This window comes from Palaemon carinicauda, chromosome 35 (assembly GCF_036898095.1).
Source record: "Palaemon carinicauda isolate YSFRI2023 chromosome 35, ASM3689809v2, whole genome shotgun sequence".
NCBI classification, from domain to species: domain Eukaryota; kingdom Metazoa; phylum Arthropoda; class Malacostraca; order Decapoda; family Palaemonidae; genus Palaemon; species Palaemon carinicauda.
This window is the reverse complement of record NC_090759.1, coordinates 65,449,268-65,471,424: the sequence shown is the minus strand read 5'-3', so window position 1 is coordinate 65,471,424 and position 22,157 is coordinate 65,449,268. Positions and strand designations below refer to the sequence as shown.

General features: G+C 38.0%; 1 protein-coding gene across 1 annotated transcript in view; it reads left to right on the top strand.

Moving 5' to 3' along the window:
- The window catches only part of LOC137627816 (cilia- and flagella-associated protein 418-like), a 38,831-nt gene extending 26,708 nt beyond the window's left edge, over positions 1 to 12,123 (top strand). Inside the window, 1 exon segment of the mRNA XM_068359185.1 lies at positions 11,576 to 12,123. The gene's annotated coding sequence lies outside the window, so the exon portion shown is untranslated.
- Positions 12,124 to 22,157: the final 10,034 nt, after the last annotated feature.

The following is a 22,157-nucleotide window of genomic DNA, read 5'->3' as shown; positions in this document are numbered from 1 at the left end:
TTTTGATCTTCTATGAACGAACCTATTGGTTACCACAGCTTTGATTTCGGACTCGTTCCAGTCCTCAAGTGCTCTCTTGGACTCTTCAGCTACAGACATATCAATCATATAAAGACTGTGTCATGTAAAGTTTACACTGAAGGTGATTGGGACAAATCTAAGTATTCAAGTTGCAAATGTGTAGTGAAATGACCTTTTTAATTGACAAGATTGTTAGCCTGGCACATACTGAACACAACTAAGTATTAGGCATGGATATGATTGATGAGGTTGCGAGAAAATGTTTATACAGTAATCCGTCCATTCTAGTCTTTCATGATTATCTATTCTTGTCATATGGGATTATCCGTCCATTTTAGTCATTTGTTAAGTTAAAACTAGTACAAGACGCATGCAGTTATTATTGCTCATTGTAAAAGTACCCATTCAAGTTACCAGGTGCTTTACAGGTTTGGACCTCTGTATATTCAAGATGCCCAACAGCAAACAGTAATTTTAAATAGTTTCTGGCCAAAATTAGGCCGTATTTTACTTATGCTATTTAATTAAATAGATTTTTCTGTAAAATACATCATTTCTAAAAAATGAAAATAGTCAAAATGAAACGTGATAATGATACTGATAAATACAGAAGTCTAGAAAGTGGAAATCTGTTAAGTTGAGGGGTTACTTATAGATATCCTTATGATGATTGTTATTTAACATATAACCGATATTTTAGGTTGTCTACTTTTACTTTTATCAATGTATGCATGTTTTATTTTTAATTTGTTTAATTTCCTATTCTTTTCGTTTAATTTCTTGTGCAACAGAACGATAGCTTTAACATGTCTAGTTCAGACAAAGCAGAATTTATGAAATCATACATGAAATCTAATTCAATTATTGTAAGTGCCAGCTTGCTAAAGAAATTGTCAAATGAATTGTTTAGTATGAATTTTTTTTTCAATCTTTAAATGTTATGCAGTAAAGTTGAAGATGCATAACGTGTATTTCCTGGATCTGTCAATCTATGTAAAAATTATGGATTTTAGAATGGAACCATTATTATGACCTTTACTTTTTCAATATTAAACTTACCCGATAATCATGTAGCTGTCAACTCCGTTGCCCGACAGAATTCTACGGGAGGGATACGCCAGCTATCACTATACTAGAAGGGGGTGTACTCACAAGCGCCACCTGTGGCCAGGTACTACAGTACTTGTTGTTGACGCCACCTCACTTTTTCCTCTGTCGTGCTTCCGGCAAGACGTTCTTGGATACGCTTATGATTTTGGAGTATTGTTCACGGTTTGGTGAAGTATTTCTCTAAAATTTGCAGCTATTCGCTATACTGGAAACTTCTATATTAGCTTAGTTAGCTTTTGGAATTAAATTGATTAATTATGGTGACGAAGAGAGTATGAACTCTCTTTCACCTTTTCATGGCCGACCCTTCCCTTAGACGGAAGTGTTGGTGTCTAAGAGATTATAGACTCTCTTTCTTAATTTTGCTTAACAAAAGTTATAGATTTATTTTATATCTCTCCGCCTTTTATAGGCCTCTTCGATTAACTTCCTTTTATTATAAAATTATTAAAATTAATTTTTATATTTGTTTATTTTCGACCTTTCCTAATAGTAGGCGGTCTTTTCTTGTACCGAAGTTAATTAACATTGAGCCCGTCATTTCGGTTTTACCTGTTAACATATTATGCTATTTTAATGTTTTTGAAAGAATTTCTTTGATAGTCTCGTACTGTTTTCAAAGTTGAACTAACGTTTTGTTTTGTCTCTGCAGTTGTTGACGTTTCAGAACGTTCAACTTGCGCTCTATCGTTACGATAGAGAGAGAATTTTCACGGTGTCACGTTGCAGTAAGAGTAACCGTGTCTAGCGTTTTGTTCATTCTTTCTTAACTTAATGGTTTTAATTCTACAAAGGAACTTTTCATTTTGGGAAATATTTTCCTTTAACAATTATATGTTTTAACGATATATATGATTGGGCTCTTCTCTCAGGTTCTAAGTAGAGAGAGAGAGAGAGAGAGAGAGAGAGAGATAGAGACGGAGGGAGAAAGAGGAGGATAAACGTTTCGTTCAAGCAAGTAACGTTGTTATCGTTTTTACTCTTCTCCCTAGTCTCTCTAGGGGAAGAAGGTAAACGTTTCTAGAGTTTTTTTTTCTTGTTCTCAAGCTTTATGCGGTGAGAGAATTTAAACGTAGTTTATTTGATCTAGTGTTTAGTCTCTTTCCAGCCACTGAATTATTTATCTTTCATTAGATTTTTCTGTTACATTGTAATTCTGTTTTCGCAATTACTAACTTTTGAGAAAGGATAGAATTGCGTGTTTCAGGTACAAACCACTTAAAGTTTCGAGTTCAGTGAAATAAGTGCAAACAGAAAATCAAAAGTGATAAGTGATTAGCGCAAAGTGTCAGTGTTGTGCGTGAGGGTACTTCTGTGCGTGTCAGTCGTCCTCCCAGTCCGGGACCTCTTGCAAGCTCCCAAGCCCAGGGGAGAAGCAATGTCGAAGGGCAAAAGGGTTCGGCAGGCCTTGATCGGCGCACAGAAGTATCCTCGGTGGTTGCGGGCGTGTCTTCCAGAGACCGTCACTCCCACCTGCAGACGATTGAGCCCGTCTTTTACTCGTCCGCTGATCAATTGTCAGGGAAGAAACGCTGGACTCAGGTCTCTAGACCACTCTAACGCAGAGTCCAGTCCGCGAGTGCTCAACCGGGCTGCAGTCATTGGCTCAGCTCTGACTCGCCGCAGTCATCTGTCGACTGCACTCCGCCCAAGAGGAGTAAGGTTCTGCCGCAACAGATCTCTGCTGTTAAGGCTTTGCCTCAGCAGACCTTAGTGTCTGCCGACCCCAAGTTGGCTCTACTGCAGTCCATGCAGTCACAACTTTCAGTATTGATGCGTGAGTGTCGGGCTGAGAAGGTTGCGCCTCCGCCTCTGCCTGCACTCGCTCCGCCTGCGCTCGCTCCGCCTGACCGCAGTACCGCCTGCCAGGCGTACGATGTTGAGCCACGTTCTGAGTTTACTGTTCCCAGTGGTGTACAGCTCCCTCCGCCTTCCTTAAGGCAACCTCAGCAATGGGATCAGGAGGCTTATACCTCTCTTCCTCCGCTTCCACTTGCTGCTCCACCATTGATGCAACACTCGGTTGAGGTACAACAACCTCTCCCATCCATGAGTCAGTCTCCTCAGCTCTCGCTACAGCGAGCTCAACCCTCCTCTAGGCAAGCTCCACAACACCTTAGCCTTGCGCCTCAGGAGCCTCAACTCGCGAGACATTTACTACGTTCTGCGCAGCCTCTACCTCATCGCTCTCCGCTTGCTACTCCGCTTCCGCCAACCACTCAGCAAGCGCAACCCTTGAGTTCAGTCACTCATGCTATGAGTCAGCCACCTCAACGCATGCTTCTGCCACTTTCTCCTCAACTTGAGAAATTACAAATGACAATAATAACACCTCATTACTTTCATAACTTGCATTTGTAATCATATACATGTATGCCTACACAAACATTATGATAATGGAGGTTATTTGTCTTACTTATATAAAAATATATATGTATTCCTTGCAATATATTTTTTTTAACAATATCGCAAAATATGGCAAAAATATCTTCAAAACAAAATGAATCATGAGTTATGAATGTAAGGTAAATATTATGTTGATATTAAAACCCCATGCAAGCATGCATGAAGCACTCTAGCACTGGTCATGGAATTTCTGAGAAATGTTAAACGCCATGCAACACGCTCTGCTTACCTTACAGCATGCTCTACATACAGCATGCTCTGCATACAGCATGCTCTGCATACAGCATGCTCTGCATACAGCATGCTCTGCATACAACATGCTCTGCATACAGCATACTCTGCATTCAGCATGCTCTGCATACAACATGCTCTACATACAGCATGCTCTGCATACAGCATGCTCTGCATACAACATGCTCTGCATACAGCATGCTCTGCATTCAGCATGCTCTGCATACAACATGCTCTGCATACAGCATGCTCTGCATTCAGCATGCTCTGCATACAACATGCTCTACATACAGCATGCTCTGCATACAGCATGCTCTGCATACAACATGCTCTGCATACCTTACCGCATGCTTCTCAGTCATACATCTTTGGTTGTTGCCAACTCACTAGACTGTCAAGCAGTTTCATAACGTTGCCTTCTAGTCTGCTGCTTTTGCACCATTGAAACCCTCACTGAGAGAACTTAACTTTTCTCGGATATGGTCCCTGTAGATGAGAAAGTGCTTTTCTCCCTCCTTCTGATATTCCCTTGAGGACTCTGTCATTTGGAGAGGAGCCTTTAGCTGCGTAGCCTCCTATGGACTTTTATTTAAGCATAACATGCTTCCAGGGAAGGTAATGGTTCCACTTCAGTCACTAACCCCGTCTGTTACCACACCTGCTCCCATAGACCTTGAGCTGTGTTGCAAGACATGCAGTCCAAGCTTAGTCCTTGTTAAAGGATTTTTTGTTTACGGAGTCAGTGTGTCACTGGGAAGACGTTCAACAACCAGCAGAAGTGACTTGTTGTGACGCAGTGCGGCAACCTCAGCAACCCGATAAGGAGTTGTCTGTACGACCCAGACAGTCTAGACAGCTTCGGGTTGTCACTGTACTTCCTCGCTTCCCCATGGTTGACAGTTCACAGACTGTGCAGCAGTACCATGATCTTGTGTCCGGCTCCGTCAGACGACTGGCTTTTAAGAGCTCCCACAAGTCGTCGCTGTCTGGAGATTCTCAGATGGACTATGGATCTGACCAAGGAACTGGGCCTCCTGGTCAATTTTGAGGAGTCTCAACTCATCCCATCCCAGACCATTGTCTCCCTGGGTATGGATCTTCAGAGTCGAGCTTTTCAGGCTTTTCCGTCGGCCCCAAGGATCTTCCAAGCCCTAGAATGCATCCAGAGCATGCTGAGAAGGAACCGATGCTCAGTCAGGTAGTGGATGAGTCTAACAGGGACACTTTCATCGCTGGCCCTGTTCATCGTGTTAGGGAGAATCCACCTCCCCCCCCTTCAGTATCATCTAGCTGCTCACTGGATAAAGGACATGACGCTAGAGACGGTCTCAGTTCCTGTTTCCGAAGAGAGGAGGTCTTCTCTCGCGTGGTGTAAGAACAGCTTTCTTCTCAAGGAAGTCTACCTTTGGCTGTTCAGAAACCCGACCGCCGTCTCCTCTCGGACACATCAGACACGGGCTGGGGTGCGACTTTGGACGGACAGGAATGATCGAGAACATGGAATTAGGAGCAAAGGACACTTCACATCAATTGCAGGAGTTGTTGGCGGTTCTTCTGGCCTTGATAAACTTCAAGTCCCTCCAGCTTAACAAAGTGGTGGAGGTGGACTCTGACAACACCACAGCCCTGGCTTACATCTTCAAGCAGGGAGGGACTCTTTCGTGAAGTTGTTCTAGATCGCAAGGGACCTCCTCATCTGGTCTAAAGATCGAAAGCTCACGCTGGTAACGAGGTTCATTCAGGGCGGTATGAATGTCATGGCAGATCACCTCAGCCGGAAGGGTCAGGTCATCCCCACAGAGTGGACCCTTCTCAAGAATGTTTGCAGCAGACTTTGGGCCCTGTGGGGTCAGCCAACCATAGATCTGTTCGCTACCTCGATAACCTAGAGACTCCTGTTGTATTGTTCTCCGATTCCAGACCCAGCAGCAGTTCACGTGGATGCTTTTCTGCTGGATTGGTTCCATCTCGACCTGTATGCATTCCCGCCGTTCAAGATTGTCAACAGGGTACTTCAGAAGTTCTCCTCTCGCAAAAGGACACGGCTGACGTTGGTTGGCGCCGCTCTGGCCCGCGAGAGAATGGTTCTTAGAGGTACTGCAATGGCTGGTCGACATTCCCAGGACTCTTCCTCTAGGAGTGAACCTTCTACGTCTACCTCACGTAAAGAAGGTACACCCAATCCCCCACGCTCTTCGTCTGACTGCCTTCAGACTTTCGAAAGACTCTCAAGAGCTAGGGGCTTTTCGAAGGAGGCAGCCTGAGCGATTGCCAAAGCAAGGAGAACATCCACTTTCAGAATCTATCAGTCTCAAGGGGAAGTCTTCCGTAGCTGGTACAAGACCAATGCAGTTTCCTCAACCAGTACCACTGTAACCCAGATTGCTGACTTCCTGTTATATCTAAGGAAAGTAAGATCCCTTTCAGCTCCTACGATCAAGGGTTACAGAAGTATGTTGGCAGCGGTTTTCCGCCGCAGAGGCTTGGATCTTTCCACCAACAAAGATCTACAGGACCTCCCTAGGTCTTTTGAGACCTCAAAGGAACGTCGGTTGTCCACTCCAGGCTGGAATCTAGACGTGGTCCTAAGGTTCCTTATGTCATCAAGATTTGAACCTCTCCAATCAGCCTCTTTTTAGGACCTCACATTAAAAACTCTTTTCCTCGTGTGCTTGACAACAGCTAAAAGAGTAAGTGAGATCCACGCCTTCAGCAGGATCATTGTTTTCACATCTGAAACGGCTACATGTTCCTTGCAGCTCGGTTTTTGCTAAACGAGCTTCCTTCACGTCCTTGGCCTAAGTCGTTCGAGATCCCAAGCCTGTCCAACTTGGTGGGGAATGAACTGGAGAGAGTACTTTGCCCAGTTAGAGCTCTTAGGTACTATCTAAAAAGGTCTTAACCTTTACGAGGACAATCAGAAGCCTTATAGTGTGTTATCAAGAAACCTTCTTTTCCAAGTTCTAAGAACTCAGTTTCTTACTATTCAGGCTTCTGATTAGAGAAACACATTCTCATCTGAAGGAAGAAGACCTTGCTTTGCTGAAGGTAAGGACACATGAAGTGGGAGCTGTGGCTACTTCAGTGGCCTTCAAACAGAGCCATTCTCTGCAGAGTGTTATGGATGCAACCTATTGGAGAAGCAAGTCAGTGTTCGCATCATTCTATCTCAAAGATGTCCAGTCTCTTTACGAGTACTGCTACACCCTGGGACCATTCGTAGCAACGAATGCAGTAGTAGGCGAGGGCTCAGCCACTACATTCCCATAATCCCATAACCTTTTAACCTTTCTCTTGAATACTTTTTATGGGTTGTACGGTCGGCTAAGAAGCCTTCCACATCCTTGTTGATTTGGCGGGTGGTCAATTCTTTCTTGAGAAGCGCCGAGGTTAAAGGTTGTGATGAGGTCCTTTAGTATGGGTTGCAGCCCTGTATACTTTAGCACCTTTGAGTTGATTCAGCCTTCCAAGAGGAACGCTGCGCTCAGTAAGGAAGACGATCTTATTAAAGGCAGAGTAACGGTTCAAGTCGACTTCCTTACCAGGTACTTATTATTTCATTGTTATTGTGGATAACTGATTATATGAAATACGGGATACTTAGCTATCCTTTAGTCTTGTACACTGGTTTTTCACCCACCCCCCTGGGTGTGAATCAGCTACATGATTATCGGGTAAGTTTAATATTGAAAAATGTTATTTTCATTAGTAAAATAAATTTTTGAATATACTTACCCGATAATCATGATTTAATTGACCCACCCTTCCTCCCCATAGAGAACCAGTGGACCGAGGAAAAAGTGAGGTGGCGTCAACAACAAGTACTGTAGTACCTGGCCACAGGTGGCGCTTGTGAGTACACCCCCTTCTAGTATAGTGATAGCTGGCGTATCCCTCCCGTAGAATTCTGTCGGGCAACGGAGTTGACAGCTACATGATTATCGGGTAAGTATATTCAAAAATTTATTTTACTAATGAAAATAACATTTTTCACCAACAAACTCTTGGAGTCTTTCTTTATATTTTGTTTTCCCCTTGTTCTCTATAACTGGTTTTCTTAAAGGAAAGTTGATGAAGGTTCGTACCACATTTGTCTCTCTGTACCTTACAGATATTGCCCACAGGCCCTTGAACCTCTTTCCTTGGCTCCTGAGGTAGCTTTATTGTAGTTGTGTAACATTTCCAGTTCCCTAACAGGACTTAGTATGCATCTCATCCAAGGTAACATGTTCAGCATAAGTCTCAAAGAGACATAGAATGACTGGCTCTTCTACTTTCGAGGGGATGCAACAGCCACAAACATTATGTAATGGTCAGATGTCTTGTGCTGGTGAGTTACGTGATGGAGCAAATCTCTTGCAGACTACATCTTACAAGAAGCAACTCCCCCGTTGTACTGGCTAAAGGGGATGATGCGCTAGTTGTAACTAGACATTTCTTGATGTTCCTAGTTTGACAATGTTGATGTCATCTCCATGTTAAGAAGTAGGTTTTCTATCTCCTAGTACTGATTTCCTTTTAAACCAGTACTGGCCAAAGCCCTAACAGTTTCTACATCCTTGTGATTAGCTGTTACAAGGTTTTTGGAATCACCTTTGTTGCTCCCATACAGGACCAGGAAGGATAACACATCCATGAAAGAAAAGAATCTCCCAGTTTGGTTCTTGGTGACTTCCTTCCACCACAAGTAAGTCTCCCTATTTTAATAGACAAAAGGTTTCTATATTCGTAGGAACATTGATTAATTTTAAAAGTAACGTGTATTTGGCCTAGTCATTCAAATCAGAGTAGTATAAATTAAAATTCACAACTCGACCACCCCTGCCAGTTCTAGGCTTAAGAATAAAAGTGGCTATTTTCTTTTATTATTATTATTGGCCAAGCTACAACCCTATTTAAAAAAGCAGGATATAAGCCTAAGGGCTCCAACAGGGAAAATTGTCCAGTGAGGAAAGGAATAAGATAGAATAGTGTGCCTGAGTATATCGTCAAGCAAGATAACTCTAACCCAAGACAATGGAAGATCATGGTACAGAGGCTATGGCACTACCCAAGAAAAGAGAACAATGATTTGATTTTAGATTATCCTCCTAGAAGAGTGGTTTACCATAGATAAAGTCTCTCCTACCCTAACCAAGTGGAAAGTAGCCTCTGAACAGTTACATGTGTATGAGGAAAGAGCTATGCCAGACTGTTCGTTGTATGTGTAGGCAAAGGAGAAAAAGACGTAACTAAAGGAATCCTATGTAGTACTATCTGACTAGTCATAGGCCCAATAACTCTCTAGGGGTAATATTCATATTACTCCTCTAATTTCTATGTTTGTTAGTTATTATTATTAATACCCAATCTACAACTCTAGTTGCAAAAGTGGTATCCTATAAGCTCAAGGGCTCCAACGGGGAAAAATAGCCTTGTGAGGAAAGGAAATAAACTACTGTACATGAGAAATAATGAATAACTAATATAAAATATTTCATGATCAGTAACATTGAAATAAATATGTCATCTATAAAGTATGAAGAGGGACTTATGTTAGCCTGTTCAACATAAAAACATTTGCTGTAAGTTTGAATTTCTGAAGTTGCAATGATTCACTGTTTTGGGTTTTCAGTTAAGGTTCTCTTCTTGGATCTCCCGTTGTGTTCCATGTTCGCACTAAGCATTTATGTGAGGGATGTATAAAACCAAACAACTAGTATTCTTCATAATACAATACAGCTCTGATTTATGTTTACATATGTGATGCCGTATTGCTAAATAAAAGCCTACTATAAATTTTGAATAGCAGAAAACAGGTGGTTGTATTTTCTAACCAATACAAATGTATTGTCAGTTCTGTTTGTGCACTATTAATATTACATTTAGATATAATTTTTCATCGTATTTAGAATTAATAAAATTAAGGATTAATGCTCACTAAGCAGTTATACATGATCAAATCTAACAAGAAATGTTATTTTATGCTGCCAAAACAATATTGGGTTATGAGTACGCAGTGAATAGTAATACTGTAGTTTTTTTTACAAGATTCCATATATTCCATATTCCATATCTCTTTTCTTTAAAGCAATCATATTCAGGGCGTGATAACCTTTGAGGTACAGTTATATTATAAGTTACTAGGTGTTGTGAATTGTTATGAAACTCCATAACACATTTTTTTACTGCCAAAATATATGCCAGATTATAAACCTTTGTGTGCCACGTGTTATATGTTTGCATCTGTATTAGAATTATGTGTAACCTTTTCCTTAAATATACCTACATGCTCACTCATACCTCAAATTTTAACCAATTAGTGTAAACTGTACTTATAGGAGCAATTTGTGATTTGAATGCCTACACCTTTAGGTGTCCTATATTAATATTTATCACATATTATGAGTGAACATTTCAGGTGATTAATTTTTGCGTGTTGATATATTAAACTTGATGGTCATTAAATGGATTTGGTAATATTATTTTTTCTTTTTCACAAGCCCTTGAAATCAAAAGGTGCAGTGATTCATAGGTTGTAGAAAATTAGACATTCAATTACGTACCAGAGTTGTCCATCACTGATAAGTAGAAATAGTCCCCTAGATACATTTGTTAATTTCAAGCTTGAATTAGCTTTACAACAGTGTACTGTAAGCTTCACCACCTTAATAATTTTTTGCACAAACACATCAAAATTGCTTGCAACACCAGTGATCACTTCATTATCAATTATTTGCCTTGTATGTGAAGAGTTTACAACCTAGACTGGTTACCTTCTTTGTCTGCATCTTTTCCCACATTATGTGGGATCGATGTTTCTGTCCAGCGTTCTCCATCTACCTCTGTCCCACACTTCATCATATATATGCCCTAGCATTAATTCTAATCTCACAATATCCACTGACCATATTGGTCTTGGCTAATTTTTCATGGCCGGATGCCTTTCCTGCCGCCAACCCTTCCCATTTACCCGGGCTTGGGACCGGCACCAAGAGGGAGATGGAGATCAAAGTGAAGGTGGATGGACTGTATCAAGGATGACCTTCGATCAAAGGGATTAACCGGTGATGAAGTGTGGGACAAAGGTAGATGGAGAATGCTGGCAAGAAACATCAACCCCACATAAAGGTGGGAAAAGATGCAGACAAAGAAAAAGAAGAAGAAAACTGGTTGCCTTGAAATTTTCTGTGTGTAAGTGAGATCGATGTGTTACTGCCTACGCTGTGCTTTTTCTGGGCAATGTTTGTTTATTAGCACTGATAGACTGCACTGAATTATAAAAGTTCATCTACTGTCCTTAATGCATCTTGTATAATTTTGTGTTCCAGCATGATTGATATATGTAAATCATTTCCTAGGTATAATGTATACGTGGTAAGCTAAAAATAAATGGTTAAGTTTAGTTGGTTTCAATTTTTTTCTTTATCCTTATTAACATTTCATGACAGACTGTCTATACTTTAGTAGGCTAGTTTTAATACAAGGAAATGCTTTTGTTGATAAATAATTTTCTTTGTGCGTTATAGTATTGTGTGAATAGTTTTCCGCATAATTGATATAATGGTAGGCATAAATCATATCTGATTCAACTTAATTATCTATTGCAAAACAATTTCCTTTGCAATACAGTACAGTATTAATTTTACATGACTGTGGACTATCCATTAAATATGGGATATCATTGTTAAATTTCTTAAGTATGTTGGTATGTCTTCACTTATTTTCTAGGTTGGTAAAGCTTTAAGGTTGAAAATGATCTTAATAGTAAAACTTCAAACTCACTTTCCTGCATTTAACCTTAATCATTTTATTACATCCTTTTCAGCAGCTGGTGGGGGCGAATAGTTGTGAGGTACTGCTACACGACAGATGTAGGATACATTACGATATTGTTTGACTAAAGAGCTTTGACACAATCATTCAGCTTTTAGGAGGAAATCAATTAGGTCTAAGTTCTTTATCTTTAAGTAATACCCACAACGAACAATACTATGAATATGAAAAACAACTGTTAGATGGCACTTAGTCAAATTAGAGGAAACACCTACTGCTCTGAAGAGGGTTTGGAGGCCTGGTATATTCCACTGCTATATGACCAGACTATATTCATGGGCTGTCACTTTTCACAAGAGCAACTATAGTTGAAGTTTGCTTACTTTTGTGTTTCTTCTTATCCCACGCATGAGCATTCCATCAGCAGTTTTGAAAGTTTAATTTCATTAAGTGGATTCTATGCTAGTGGTAAACCACTGTTGAATCCTTTGGAATTTGCCCCATGGTATTAATTCACATAGGAAAGCTTTCATTATAAGTACCACTTTCTTTGCTCCACACCTCAATATCCTAACCATGATTGATATGCAGATAAAAGACACTTTGGGACACTGCTATGCAGGTTTGAATATTAATAGGAAGAATGTTTGTAGCAAGTAATGATTTCCTTTTCTCCTCTCCCCTTCTTAGTACCACTTTTCACCATTCCTTTTCTCCTCTCCCCTTCTTAGTACCACTTTTCACCATTCCTTTTCTCCTCTCCCCTTCTTAGTACCACTTTTCACCATTCCTTTTCTCCTCTCCCCTTCTTAGTACCACTTTTCACCATTCCTTTTCTCCTCTCCCCTTCTTAGTACCACTTTTCACCATTCCTTTTCTCCTCTCCCCTTCTTAGTACCACTTCTCACCATTCCTTTTCTCCTCTCCCCTTCTTAGTACCACTTTTCACCATTCCTTTTCTCCTCTCCCCTTCTTAGTACCACTTTTCACCATTCCTTTTCTCCTCTCCCCTTCTTAGTACCACTTTTCACCATTGACCATGGACACCTTTATTACATTCTGAAGTTGCTAGAAGTATTATGCTTTATTTTGACACCTCTTATGCACTAGCAGGTTTTTAATAAAACTTAAGAAATGACTTAGCACTTACATTTGGTGGTTGCACTATATCTTTCTTAATTGGTTTAAGAAGTATGCTGGATGTTCATTCAGAGTGATCTCGTAATCATTACTAGATTGGTTTTATTATGTAATTCAGTCTTGCAATGATTTATAGATATCTTAACCTTCCTATGACCCTCATAAAATGAGAAAGTGATCAATGTGGTCCCCAATAAAAAAAAATTAGAAAAGATTTCTTGACTAGAATGTTGGCTATACATTCAGGTTCAGTTTATTTTTCTTATAGCCAGTATGGTTTGTTGAGGATATTTCCTTCATAATTGGACCTAGAGTTAATGAATTTCCTAGTAGAAGCTGCTTAGTATTTGTGCCAAAAATGTAAGAATTTTTATATACGCAGAGTACTAATTTAAAGAAAAGTGTTTTTACCATTTTAAACAAAAATGTTTTAGGAACACATCTTTTTACTGGTAGTAGTGAATTATTATGATATCACCCAAATGTGATAGTGTGCCATTACACAATGCCTTGTAAGGAATAGATACAATAATGTAGTGTGTAAGCTTTCTACATTGCTGACAAAACTTGCAAAGCTAATTGAAAATATACCAGCCCTTCCATGAAATAATATTGCTCACAATACGAAATGCATCATTAACTAGCGCTTTCCATGAAATATGCCATTTGAATAATTAATTACTTGCTATGATTTTTAAATACTGTACATTCAGATAAACAAGTTTCATTGAACCTTTAACTAATGATATTCCTGCCAACCTTTGGATACTCTCATAAACGAAAATATGGGGAGAGTGATAGCATAGAATATCTTGACATTAACATTTTGATATATAGTCAAGGTATTTCAGGTGATATTCTTGTTCCTGATGTTTTTATACTTCCAACTAATGAACATACTGTACTTTATATGATCAGCGTGATCTCATTTTAAAAATTTTATATAGGTAGTGTCATTGGGCAATACACAAAGCTATAAATTTGCATCAGTAATAGAAGAAAATTAATTTAATTAAACATTGTCGACAAATGTATCTACTAATATGTAAATTTTTATTGCAAGAATATTTATTTTAATATTAGGGAATGTGTTTTGAAGTGTGAAATATTGTTAATAAGTAAAGTTTTTGACAATTCAGTTACCACAGTTTTTTGGAAACTACCTGTATACAGTGGTAAAAGTTATTCACTGAAATATACCCATCTAAAAAAGAAACTGTTTTTTTTTTTGTTACTACCTGAGGTGTACCAAAAAAAGCATTGGTCCATCTGGAATACATAAATATCTCATTATGAAGTGTAAATTTTTAATGTGCCCAGAAAGGAGGAATGAAAAAAACTAGTGAAGTAAATTATAAAGATGCCTCAGAAGTTTAATGAGAAAACCATACAATATTTTATTTCTGTTCTTATGTTTTTATATAATTCTTTGCTGTCAAGTGCAGTAAAGGGAAATATTTTTTTTCTTCTGAGTAGAATTATTATTGAAATATTGGGCTTAAATCATTATAAAAATAGTTTGTGTATTGTACTGTACTGCATACTGTATATGTTTTATTCTAAAGACATTGTACAGTACTTAATGTATTTTGTGATAATTTCTCAATTTGTTAGTTATCACTTCAAGATGACAAAGTACTGTATTGGTCAGCATAATTAACCCAAAAGATAACAAAAGTAGCAATTATCTTAATTATTCAAGAACTGTAGTTATTTCAATGAGTCTTACCCTACATTCATAATGCTAGTAACTTTAGTAGCTTTATCAACTTAATCTAACCACTAGATAACAAAATGGTAGTCTTTTTAGTTATTTAACTACTGTAGTTGTAATGTAAAATAGTAGTCTTTTTAGTTGTTAAACTACTGTAGTTATAATGTAATGAAATTGAAATAAACTCATTTTTATTACTTAATTGTCATTGGCATAAAAGAGCAAAATATATCCAGGTGTTAGCAGTACCAGCCGAACTCGGTTGAGGCCCTTGTCAGGCTGGGAGGAACGTAGAGAGAAGAGGTCCCCTTTTTTGTTAAATTTGTTTGATGTCGGCTACCCCCAAAATTGGGGGAAGTGCCTTGGTATATGTATGTTAATCATAGTCATAAAGTTTTGAGAAAAAAATCAAAATAGAATTTCTAAACAGTACTAAGTAAGAAAAACTGGATTAAATAAAATGTAAACAAGTTAAATAACCTGATGGGTAAAGAAGAAATCACAATAAAAGGATGAGAATTAAACAAATAAAAGTAACTGCTTGTGGATGAAAGGATGTTGTCCTAGGGGGTAAGGCAGTCCGTGCATCACATGAGTAGGTATTACTAAAAGGTCACTGTATCGTACACTACTCCATTTTTTTTTTTAATGAGACACATTTGCACCGACTCACGGGGGTGCCCTTTTAGTTCAGAAAAAGTTTCCTGTTACCTGATTGGTTAGAGTTATCTTGTCTAATCAATCGGTGATCAGGAAATGTTTCCGAGCTAAAAGGGCACCCCTGCGAGTCAGTGCAAATCTGCCTCGCTGAAAAGAATTGACTATAGTTGCCAGTTTTTTTTCAACCTATTGTACCTATTATTCCCACTTCGTTTCATGATTTTAAGCTTTTATGCCACCTTGTAGCTACAGAGTTTTATAAAAGTTGCACCTCAGCACTGAGTAGACTCCCCAAGTTGCACCTCTTCACCGAGTTATCTCCCGAGTACTCGGCCCAGGCTATGTATTACAAATCCGTTAGCAGGACCTTCTGGTGAGGGGCCAGTTTGAGTGCATTAGTTATGAAATGAAAGTACCACATAACCCTATTAATTACATGCTCATGTCTCAGTCTATGATGATCCATAGAAACATTCTTGTTCATAAGATTAAAAGAGGAACACTCATAAAAATGTTTCCTCCTAGACTTCTGGTGCCTAAGTTTTCTTCAACATAACTCATCAATCTTTTCTATAATTATTGTAATATTAGTCTAGAAGAAAGTGTTTAAACCTAGTTTTCCAGTAGCTATATACAAGTAATTACAGTATATTTCTCTTATTTGCTGTGTATTGCTTTTAACCAACCTATTCAGAAAACACATTGCTCAGTATATTGAAATTTCTTGAATTTGTTTAATTTATAACTCTCAGCATGTTCACATTGATTACCATTGATTAATTGACAACTGATTACCGTGTTAATGAAGGAAGGCAGAGTTTTGTTTGTGGTGACCCCTCCTGAATGCACTTTGAGAATTTTGATGTGTACAGTATTACCTAATTGTATTTTCTTGTGCACCATTTATGTTAGATTGTTATCCATAGCTTTCACCCTGCACTTTGTTCTTTAATAATCAGTTTGATTATCATTTACTAACTTAATGGGTCTGTTATAACACAAACATACTTCTTTCTTAATGTAAACAGATTTATATAAGTCATTGTGCTATTCAAATTTTACTCTTCACATACCACTGGCTTTATCGTAACCAGTCCAGATTTCACAAAGAATAGTTCACTTCACTGCTAGAGACCTAATAGTCCTTAGTTCTTATGAAGAGTAAGTGGATTGCTGAAACTTGGATTTGCATGAAACACATGAATAAAGTAATCAAAGTAATTGATTTGTATTCAGTAGATAAATTCAGAGTTGAAATAGTTTTATTTATATTTAGGTTCTTCAGGTACAATGTTACACGAGAGACTTGCTACCTAGCAGTTGTAACAACAAATTTTTGGGGGTAATATGCAACTTAATTATATCCAACACAAAACGTTGTAAAGAAGAAAATTTTTAATATTCTTCCTTAATAGACTATAAAATCATAACTGGTAAAATGCTCTCAATTTTTACACCCCATTACCATATCAACATATTAAGATTTGCAGGAATCGCACTAATTTTGCTTGATTATCAGAATATAAGCAGTCACTAATTGATTTTTTTCCCTACAGTAATTACTTAGTTTATCAGGGTTGTGTTTTCATACCAATTGAGACCTTTAGAAATGAATATTGTGATTTAAGTGGTCAAAATTTCTCTTTTAGAGTAATATTTTACCCACGTTTTGCAATTTTAACACAAGGAATATTTGCTAGTTGATATGCACTATTAGTGCACCTTTTTTAGATATTCAGAACTTGGTATAGCTTTAATTACCTGGAAGATGAATACATGTAGTAATGTATTTTAGAAATAACCTTCTCTTGGCATTGATCTCACCCTTTCTCTTTTTAAGATCTAAGAATCTATTGCACCTTATTTGGGCGTAAATCTTGGAACATTAAAACCCCATTGACAAACCAAAACTAGAATTTCAACTTGGTAACATCATAAAAATTAGAAATTTTTGCATGTTTCACTGAAATTACTAAAATCTCTCTTATTTTTATCTGTTTTCTTACTGTCTCTCTATACTTCTAACACTGTAGGTTTGTAGAATCTGGAGACTTTTATCATGTTTCATGACTTTTCATTACTACAGCTTTTATGTTCTATATTTGGTAAAATCAGAACACTGAGTACCTGCTCATAATACATTGTATCTGACTTGATTGTGAGGATACTAGAACATGCTACACAGATTGTGCTGTGGATAAGTTTAGACCCAGGACTTAACCAATTTGAATTTTTTTTTTATGTAAAAAGCTCTGGTCATTATCTGCACAATGCATATTTTTTTTTTTTTTTTTTTTTTTTTTTTTTGTGCTTTTCAGCTGAATATTTTCGATAGATCTTATTTTCAACTGTATAAAACCATACCAACATTTAACTAAAAATCTGTACTTATATCTTCCTTGAAATTTTGTCATCTGAAAATTATTTCCATATGATAAAATACATGTACTTATTTAGTGTCATTTGAGAAATCTTTGTTCTTAATATTTTGAAAATATCTTCCTGTTAAGCACAAAAAAACTAGTAATCATCATCCATACATGTCTAATGTCCTTACCCAATTAGCATTTTGTTAAAAACGGACTTTTTAAAAGTTGTAATTTCGTGTCACTGGTCCAAAGTTAAATTTTCGTAACACTAGTCCCTCTTCTTTACAGGCCATTGAAAAGTATTTTGGAGGTTCTCATTTACACGTGTGATATACTTCTCAAGAGATAAGTTTCAATTGCAATGTTAAAGATTTATGCCCATGTAGAAGATAATTCGTTTTCCTATCTAAATGAACACCTGGAAATAGTACGGTAAGTAACCCCATTAAGAAAAAAGTTTCTGTTGAAATTGTATCTCAATTGAGAATTCTGTATACTGTACTCCCAACTCTTAAGATAATTCATTCTTCAAAAGGCTGAAAACCTTTTGTTACTTTTGAGGTCGTCCCAATACCTTTCCCTTGTGTTATCCAGATTTGAGCTAGACGATACATTTTTTTATGTAACCCTTATTGGAATTTACATTCTAAAAAAATATGAAACGGTAAAAGGAAAAAAAGTGGGAAGTATTATGACAATTCTTTTCTTGTATAAATATTTGAATTTGAAGCCTTTTGTTTCAATAGTGCTAATTCTCATAAGAAAACAACTTAGAGCTTTATTATTGGCTTTTTCGTACATTGATTCAGTATTACAATGGTACAAGTGGCGTAGGCTATTGCATTTTTGCTCTCGCACAGGTCTTTTAGACATCCTCCCCTTCTACGAAGCTGATTCCTCATACTTGACAGTCTTATTCAGAGGCTTTGTTTGGTCTTTTAATTAGTCTTATATGTTTATGGATCTTGCAATAGAATGATAACCTACTTTATATGGACATTTTCAGAATAGAAATCCTTTCCATATGGTAGAAGTGTTCGAGTTTATTAATCTCATTAAAGATAAATTAATTTGCAGCTAGAGTGGATATGAATGTGTTGAGGTGGTTTGGCCATGTAGAGAGAATGGAAAATTGCCATCTGCTGAAGAAGGTGATGAATGGAAGAGTTAATAGAAGTATAAGAATGCCAAGGTTTGGGTGGGTGCATGGAGTGAAGAAAGACCTAGGTGACAGGAGTATAGATGAGAGAGAGGCAAACGAGAGTGCTAGAAATAGGAGAGATTGTGACGCAGTTCCAATAGGCCCTGCTGCTACCTCAGGTCACCCTGGTGACTCCTGAGGTAACAGAAATAGGGGAGTCAGTATATGAAGATTCATTTGTGGGGGATAACAGGGGAGGGTAGGTTGTGGCACTCTGGCTGTACCAAACGAACTCAGTTGAGTCCCTCGTCAGACAGGGAGGAATGATGAGAAGAAAAATCCCCCCTTTTTTATGTCAGCTACCTCCCAAAGTAAGGGAAGTACCATGGTAGATGGATTAAAGATCATGTTACTATAAGGATATACCTAATGATTTCACTGCTAAAAAACCAAAGTTATTAGTCACTGGTGGCATGCTGGTACTGTATTGATTGTACAGTATATGTACAATAGATGTTTAGCTCTAAAGGCTCAAACTCTTGCAAACTTTCTTCAACACTCACTTGTAATATAATTCCCCTGTGTCACCCAACGAACAGTGGTCTATGCAGTTTACAAAAATGATCGAATAATACTTAGATTAGAAATGACTTAGGTAGGCATAGGTTGAATTACCAAGGTAGGCCGAAGAATGACTAAGGTTTGCAGATAAATAACAGAAGGAAAGAAAATAATAGTGTACCAAGGTAGACATATGTTATATTACTAAGGTAGGCTGAGAATAAATTACCAAGACAGAGATATGATAACATCTATGCCTGGTGTTAGCCAGTCGGGGGTTCAAGTCCCGCTCAGACTAGTTAGTGCCCATTAGTGTCTGCAACCTCACCATCCTTGTTAGCTAAGGTTTGGGGTATCCTATAGGTCTATCTGCTAAGCCATTAGCAGCCATTGGCGGGCCCTCCCTGGTCCTAGCATGGGTGGAGAGGGGGCCTGGTTGCTGATCTTATGCTATATAGTCAGTCTCGAGGGCATTGTCCTGCTTGATGGCAATGTCACTGTCCCTTGCCTCTGCCGTTCATGAGCGACCTTTAAACCTTTAAAATGACAAGATAGACAGGTACTGTACAGTATATGAACAAGGTAAACAGCTGATAATTTACCTGGGTAGACAGGTGATAGATGAACAAGGTGGCCAGAAAATAAATTAACAAAGCTGATGATTAAATACCAATACAGGTAAATAGTAAATGAAAAAGCACAGTAGATGATAAACGACCAAGGTAGCCTGTGATACATCATCAAGGTAATCAGAGAATAAATGACCAAAGTAAGAACATAATTAATAAACAAGGTAGGCAGATAAATAATCAAGGTAAGCATATGATGAAGTTACCAAAGCAGCCAGATAAAGAAGGTTTGTAATGATGAATGAACAAGGTAGGCATATACTGTATTAAATGAACAAGTTAGGTATATGAAAAATTACTAAGGTAAGTAGGCCTACATAATAAATGTACAAAGTAGGCTTATATTAAATGAACGAGGTAGGGATATGATAATTTACAAAGATAGGTACATAATAAATGAAAAATGTAGACAGATATTAAATGACTAAGGTATGCACATAATAAATGAACATGATAAGTGGATGATAAATGTCAAAGGTAGGCTGAATTTCCTATTTAACCAACCAATGAATTTTAAAACAATTCCCAAAAAATTAGATTAATATTATTATTATTGTTATTATTATTATTATTATTATTATTATAAAACCTTGGGTAAAAAGTAAATATCAAGAAAGGTTGAAAATGGCATATGACGAAGTGAAAGTAAGAGAAACTGGTAATTTAGAGGAGGAGTGGAAGTTAGTAAAAGAAAATTTAGTTAGGATTGCAAGTGATGTGTTTGGCAAGAAGTTTGTTGGAGGCAGCATAAGGAAGGGCTGTGAATGGTGGAATGAAGGAGTGAAGGTAAAAGTGGAAGAGAAAACAAGGGCTTTTGAAAAATGGCTGTAGAGTAATAGTCTAGAGAAGTATGAAAGATATAGAGAAAAAATGTGGAAGTAAAGCGCAAGGTAAGTGAGGCAAAAAGGGAAGCTGACCTGAAGTGGGGTCAGGGATTGGGTCATTCATATGAAGAGAATAAGAAGAAGCTTTGGAAAGAAGTGAAGAGAGTAAGGAAGGCTGCTTCAAGAATTGAAGAGACAGTGAAAGGTGGAAATGGAAGGTTGTTAAAAGGAAAATAGGCAAGGAAAAGGTGGGCGGAATATTTTGAAAGTTTACTGAATGTTGAGGATAATAGGGAGGCAGATATAATTGCTGTTGCAGGTGTTGAGGTGCCAGTGATGGGAGATGAGAATGAGAGAGAGATTAAAAGAGAGGATGTGAGGAGAGCACTAGATGAAACGAGAGTAGGAAAAGCACCTGGTATGGATGGTGTGAGAACTGAAATGTTAAAGGAAGGGGGTGTCACTATACTTGAATGGTTGGTGATATTGTTTAATATGTGTTTTGTGTTGTCAATGGTACCAGTAGATTGGGTTTGTGCATGTATTGTACGACTATATAAGGGTAAGGGAGATGTGCATGAGTGTTGTAATTCAAGGGGTATTAGTTTGTTGAGTGTAGTTGGAAAAGTGTATGGTAGAGTACTGATTAATAGGATTAAGGATAAAACAGAGAATGCAATCTTAGAAGTACAGGGTGGTTTTAGAAGAGGTAGGGGTTGTATGAATCAGATTTTTACAGTTAGGCAGATATGCGAGAAGTATTTAGCAAAAGGTAAGGTGGTGTATGTTGCGTTTATGGATCTGGAGAAAGCGTATGATAGAGTTGATAGGGAAACAATGTGGAATGTGATGAGGTTATATGGAGTTGGTGGAAGGTTGTTGCAAGCAGTGAAAAGTTTCTACAAAGGTCGTAAAGCATGTGTTAGGATAGGAAATGAAGTGAGTGATTGGTTTCCAGTGAGAGTGGGGATGAGACAGGGATGTGTGATGTCGCCGTGGTTGTCTAACTTGTATGTTGATGGAGTGGTGAGAGAGGTGAATGCTCGAGTGCTTGGACGAGGATTGAAACTGGTAGACGAGAATGACCATGAATGGGAGGTAAATCAGTTGTTATTTGCGTATGATACTGTACTGGTTGCAGACGTGGAAGAGACACTTGGCCGATTAGTGACAGAATTTGGAAGAGTGTGTGAGAAAAGGAAGTTGAGAGTTAATGTGGGTAAGAGTAAGGTTATGAGATGTACGAGAAGAGAAGGTGGTGCGAGGTTGAATTTCATGTTGAATGGAGAGTTACTTGAGGAGGTGGATCAGTTTAAGTACTTGGGGTCTGTTGTTGCAGCAAATGGTGGAGTGGAAGCAGATGTATGTCAGAGAGTGAATGAAGGATGCAAAGTGTTGGGGGAAGTTAAGGGAGTAGTAAAATATAGAGGGTTGGGCATGAATGTAAAGAGAGTTCTGTATGAGAAAGTGATTGTACCAACTGTGATGTATGGATCGGAGTTGTGGGGAATAAAAGTGACGGAGAGACAGGAATTGAATGTATTTGAGATGAAGTGTCAAAGGAGTATGGCTGGTGTATCTCAAGTAGATAGGGTT